Raw genomic sequence first — 6799 nt, forward strand, 5'->3', positions numbered from 1 at the left:
GAGAGAGAGAGAGAGAGAGAGAGAGAGAGAGAGAGAGAGGGAGGGGGGGAATACTAATTGATATAATATGAAAGTACGTCGAGATATTGATATTCATTTTCACACAGATACGTTTGAAGCTTCGACTTACGGCACTTTGAAAAGAAACAATCCATAAGAATTGAGATCTAATTTTCCCTTGTGGAATCTCAAGTTTTCTTCCTGTCAGCGTCTCTCTCTAAAGCTGTTGCTTCAATTTCATTTGTTATACAATGTGTCCGTGTACCTATATTCTTTCAGTACTTAAATGTCAATATCGAAGCAATCAGTAGCTGAAAAGAAATCAAGTCCATGTTTAATGCATGGCAAACATCTTAATGAATAAGGCTTCGAGAAAAGAAAGCGCTGAAGTGAGTATGGGAATTTCTAAAGGGATTGTGTTAGAAGGGAGAAAATAATAGTAGTCGCATATGTTAACGTCAGGGACGAAACAAAGGATAAATCCGAGTTAGAGCATTAGACGCTGCCAGCCGGTTCAGTTTGCGGTACACACTTTTATCACTGTTGCTTTTGCAAGTCATCGTGTTGCACGCGCGCGCAAAACGTAGCACGTTTCGCGTGGGCTCGCAATAACTCGCGCGACACATCGTCCTGTTAATTTTCTGGGCGACTTTACACCAGCGGAGGCAGAATCAGGAAGCATCAGGCTATGCATACACCAAGGAAGCAAATTTTCTGCTTTTAGGACTCTACTGGCCAGGATGAGTTATTCAGTAAGATCACATGGTAAAAGGGAATTCGCAAACATATTCGCATATTTTACCGACACCGCAAGTATAGCGGAATTAATGTTTGACCCTTTTCCAACGGATTGAAACCTCTGGAGTGCAGTTAAATAAAAACTCGCCTAACTGCATCATAAATTTTCACAGATGTTCAATTTAATATATAAAAAAGATGATAGATAATATTAATTTGATTGTTGAAGAAAGAGAAAATTTGGAATTAAATGCAATTAATTAATAATACAAATAAGATATTATTCTTAAAATTCGTTTTTTTTTTATTAAAAACAAATTATGTAATTATAATTATAAATAATTCTTTTATATGAAGTAATAATTGTATAAAATAATAATTATTAGTATTAAAATATTATGATTTTTATTTTATTAATATAATAATTTTATTTTGTAATAATTTTGTGTGTGTGATGTATATATGTATATCTCACTCATAATTCGTTGCATCCTAATCATTTTTTGCAGGCTTAATTTAGAATATCAGTGAGTTCAGTTTTATCTCTTATTTCTTACAGATTGAAAAGTTTCTGCACGTCATTTTAATTAAATTAAAAAATTTTTCTATTGCGGAATTATATTTTTAATACCGAAGTTGATAGCTATAATTAAAAAAGAATAATGTATTTGTTTCATTATACATTTCGATTTAACTGTTCGAGGATTTGCATTAATTGGTGTTGATAGAAGTAGAAAAGCTGCATTCTTTACATATTATGTAGCCTTATAAGCGTTTAAGATTCAAGCAATTGCAAACGCGACTTCCGCCGCTTAAATCGCGACTGTTCGCTTTGTTTTCATGAGCTTTTTGTTTTGCACGCACGCGAACGAACCGATAAATTCTCGGAATTTAATCAATGAAGTGTACAGCGAGAGCAATTCACATACGAAAAATTTGAGAGGCGGCTTGCTTTATTGATCGTTTTTGCCTTGTCTATTGTTAGAAATGCACAAATAGTTTGGAACCTGTATAAAGTCAAACGAATAGCAACAAATAGGAATTTTAAGTCAAAATTTTAATGAAATTTTAAATCGATGATACATGGAATTTTTAAATCTTATTGGATTAGATGACTCATATTTTAAAATAACAATGTTACAAACACATGCGTGTTATTTTCAGTTTATCTTTTTTTATTAAAAGGCATATCAACAAGCAAGTGTACGATATTTATCTGCAACATTTTTGCCTAGTCGGATACGATTCACCTAGTTTTCCAAGTTTTACCATTTCTCTGTCCATATCTTATTCTTCGTTCCTTTTATCATCCACGTTTCCGGTGTTCATGTTTAAATTTATTCGCGCTTATCGTATCTACGCTGTATCTATCTAACTCGCGACGGTATTACGATTCTTCGTATCTTCAAGAGAAATGAAGAAAACGATGCGGATTAAACTGTTTTTCGTCGCAAAAAAAGAAGATACCATGACAACACGTACCCACCAAAGGACGAGTAATTCGAGTGTAGACTTCTAAAGTGTTCTATATAGTTTAATTATGTACTTGTTTTCTGGGTAGCATATTGATCTATCCCATGGCATTAGATTAATGTTGTAATCAATTTAACTTGGATCTAAAGCGCTAACTTACAACGCGTTAAAGTTTCTCCGTGAAATACTGTTATACTGTAATTGCACATTTTATAGTAATTAAAAGCCTTGTTGCGCAAGACTTATAGCTTTACAGAAAATATATTATAAGAATTTTATTAACGACAATCCTACTATAACTATATTATTATTATTATTATTACGTATTACTGTTCATTATTATTGATAGTATTGTATTATATATATTATATTTATATAACTATATTGATAATAATAATATTATTATTAATATAAATAATTACATATATACTATTTGTATATATTAGGAAAAATAATGTAATTAAATAATAATTTTGCTACTTATTACATTTGAAATTTTATAATTTTTTATTTTATGAATCTAAAGATTTGCACTTGTTCCAAAATTAAAAATAAATTTATAAATTTGTAATGTTGAATTAAAAATTTTTATAACAAAATTATGTTTCCATTAAATTTACAAGCTAAAATCAAAAATAATTGTTGAACAGCAAATTGATTGACCAATCGAATAAAAAATTTTTGTTTTTATATTCTGGATACTTTACAGTTTTTTTCGTAATTTAGAAACGTTTTTTTATGATCATATTCATTAAATTATGTTGCATTTTGTTTCAAACGCAACTTATATATATCTAAATATTTAGTAAATTTTATGAAGTTGGTTTACATGGTAGACGTTTCTCATAAATTAGCATCGTGACATTTTACGCAACATTTTCGATTACTTGCGACACAGTGTCACAATATGACAGGATATGTCTCGTTATAATCCCAAGTAATTTGCGACTTCACCTTTCGACGGACAGACATGTGGTTCTCGCACTCTGCGACACGGCGACATGCATTATATGCTTAATTAATTTTGACTGTGTTGTACGAAGATGATAATAATTCGACCGTGTCATCAGAGAGAGAGAGAGAGAGGGGAGAGGAGAGAGAGAGGGGAGAGGGGAGAGAGGGGGGAGAGAGAGAGAGAGAGAGAGAGAGAGAGAGAGAGAGAGAGAGAGAGAGAGAGAGAGAGTTTGGCTGACGTTTGCACATACCTGGCTAGATCATGCGGAATTATGCAGGCGAAATGTACGTTGTAAATCACAGGTTAGCTTGGCGACGAGTCGAAATAATCGTAAAAGAACGTGTACGAAAGAATGGCAAATGGACATTCCGTGTGGACAATAGGGGAAAAATCTTCGAAAAGACTAGTTTAGTATTTTTCTTGAATATTTTTGGTGATTTAAAACCTTGTAGCAGAATGACCAAGAGATGACCGATATGAGAGAATGCTTCGTTTTATTACTGTGTTAATTTACGTGGGTAGTTTGATAATAAGTCTGCACTGAGAAAAAAATATAGTCATTTTTAATAAATATTTAGTTCAATACTGCCAACTAAACATTTACTTACCGTAAATAAATATTTGTTCAGTAAAAAAAAAATTGTTAAATCAAATAAATATTTCTTGTATCAAATAAATATATCTTTATATTTAATAAATATTTAGTTGGCAATATATTCAACTAAATATTTATTAAAATTGACTATATTTTTTTTCAGTGTGGTAAATCTTTACGAGATGGTGCCACAATCTATTTGATGACGTGACACCTGGTAAATATCACTCTTTAAACCCTTTCAGGTCAAATATTAATCAAAATTGATGCGTTCTCGTTCGGTAATCGTTTAAAATGAGTGAGAAATTTGGCAGTTGCTGCGTACAAAAAATTAAAAAAAAAAAGAAAAACCGATTTCCGTGCAAAATTACAGAATTGGGCTTTAATGATTTAAATTTGTATCCTATTCTAAATCCGGAGAATAGGGTGGCTAAGGAATTAATTTGAAATCCAATTTTGTAATTTTGCGGAAATTATATTCTTTTCCTTTTCGGACGCAGCAAACTTTTAAATTTTTCACTCGCTTTAAACAACTATCGAACATGAACAACACATCAATTCTGGTTGATATTTGATCTGGATGGATTTCAAGAGTGATACTTTTTAGGTGTCACGTCATCAAATAGATTGTGGCACCATCTCATAAAGATTTACCAGACTTATGAAATCATCCACGTATAATATATTTTATTTATTAGATGATTAAAATCGTACAATTACTACGTATTACCAAATATTGAAGCTGCTTGAAGTTTAAAATATATTTTTAGACTTTAGATTCAAATCACAATGTTATAAAATTCAATATTTGAAAAATCGTGTATTTAACAAGTAGAAGAATGTGCATCATTGAATTATTATTGTCTTATAATGACTATGCTCAATAGACAAAGCAGCTCAATAATTCTTTAATATGATTGGTTCTCGCCTTTAGTTCTTTGCTGAATCTAAGTATAAAAACCACTCGTATAATAACATAGAGCAGTGGTCGCAAGAATTTACACATTTCGGGCCGATTCCAGCGCGCGACTCCCACCACCGCACGGCTGAGCCGCCTGGCGGTCACGTGACGATTTGACTCAGGGGCGCTCCTATACCAAAAATATACTAGGAGCCTTCCGCCAAATTATTATTGAAATGTTTTGTATTTAATAATTTATATTATATTAAATAATTTATATTTATATTAAATAATCGATTAACATAAAATTTTCTATTGTAAATTGATTTATTTAAATTGTAATGTATTAGAAACAAAACATTTCAATAATATTTAAGATATAAGTATTTCATTAAGGAATAATGAATAAATTTATAATAGAAAATTGTATGTTAATCGATTATTTAATATAAATATAAATTATTTAATATAATATAAATTATTAAATACAAAACATTTCAATAATAATTTGACGGAAGGCGCGCTCCTAGTATATTTCTGGTATAGGAGCGCCCCTGAGTCAAAGCGTCACGTGACCGCCAGGCGGCTCGGCCGTGCGGTGGTGGGGGTTGCGCCCCGGAATCGGTCCAAAATGTGCAAATTTTTGCGACCACTCACATAGAGAATCACTGAGGACTCATTGAGCTATTTTGTCTGCTGAACACAGCCAATCTGATAATAAGACATAAATCGTCGAACATTATTAACCTTCAAATTGTACACTAGTGCGAATTTGCATCACGAAAATTTTCAATTTGCTGACAGTTGCGCATGAACAGTTGCCACGGCTTATTCCTACTGCGTTAAATATGCTTTCTCATTAAATTTGAGTGATATCACTGGATTTGTGAGAAAATTATACCTCAGAAAAGAGTGGTTTTAAAGAAATTTCTATTTTAATCCTTAAGAGGGACTTGCAATTAAAAATGTCAAATCCCAACTGTCGTTCTGTCAAATCGCATCTGTGTACGGTTTGAAAGTTAAAAATACTTGATGGCTCATTTAACTTCTTTGATGTGCACTTTAAATAATCTAGAATAGGAAATATTCCGGATACGTTCTTTTTTTTCAATTTCAAGAAATTGCTTCGACGATGTAAGCACTGTATTCCTAATGGTCACAATTATATTTAAGTCAATAATCACGCTTTACTTGCACAAACAAAACAAAGCATTTGTCACCTGCGATCATTACGTAGGACAAAAACCAATTATTACGTTTGATGTAGCGCGATGTAATTAGTACTCTGTGAAAATGTCTGTTGGTCCGTAACCCGCGACGATTCATCGTATATATATATATATATATATATTTATATATATGTTGCTGAATAATTAATTGAATTTGCATTTTGATTCGATCAGTTTCTCGACGAGAAGCGCATTATGTGGCAAGAGCAATTTGGAGCCTGCGAGCGTATTGCAGTTCCGTCAAACGAAAAGCGTTATCGTCGATTATTTGGGACGCGGGATTCAACCGACAACGACACCGGGCAATTTGCAATACGGTGGGCATCACGTACCGAAATTACGAGATGGGAATTCGGTCGTCGTGCGTGTATGAAACGCGAAGAGCGAATGTACTTGTAACGAATGCGCTTTCATTTCATTTCGCGGATATGTAATTGCATGGAGCAGTGCCATGTGTTACAGCTTGATTAAAATTCTTTCTATTAACTTCGCGCTTTAAACTATTGAAACAACTGACTTCATAAATGGATTTGTCCTTGATTTTCTTGCGGTCAAAAGTGAGTTAAATATCTGCAAAAACATTGATTAAGTAGGTACTGTTATTTTTAAGAAAGTGTATTTAACGTGCTTTATATAAAGGAATATTTTTACATTTTATATTTTTGTATTATATTTAAATAAACTCTTCGACACGAAGAAAATTCAAAATTAGAATTTGATTTTATACAGAAAGATTAGAACGTCAATTTGTGCAAAAAGACTTTATAGAAGCGTTTCTCAATCATCGTATAACCAAGTATTTTGCAAGTATTTGTTTACTCTTATCTTTCAGAACATTTTTAGTAAATTTATTATTAAAACGTTCTCATATATATATATATATATATATATATATATATATATCTGAC

The 6799-nt window shown here is 31.9% G+C and overlaps 1 protein-coding gene across 1 annotated transcript in view; it reads left to right on the forward strand.

Moving 5' to 3' along the window:
* The window catches only part of LOC108759252 (uncharacterized), a 69192-nt gene that overhangs the window by 19475 nt on the left and 42918 nt on the right, over positions 1-6799 (forward strand). The window lies entirely within an intron of this gene.

The sequence above is a fragment of the Trachymyrmex cornetzi genome, unplaced genomic scaffold (assembly GCF_001594075.2).
Source record: "Trachymyrmex cornetzi isolate Tcor2-1 unplaced genomic scaffold, Tcor1.1 scaffold1042, whole genome shotgun sequence".
NCBI lineage: Eukaryota > Metazoa > Arthropoda > Insecta > Hymenoptera > Formicidae > Trachymyrmex > Trachymyrmex cornetzi.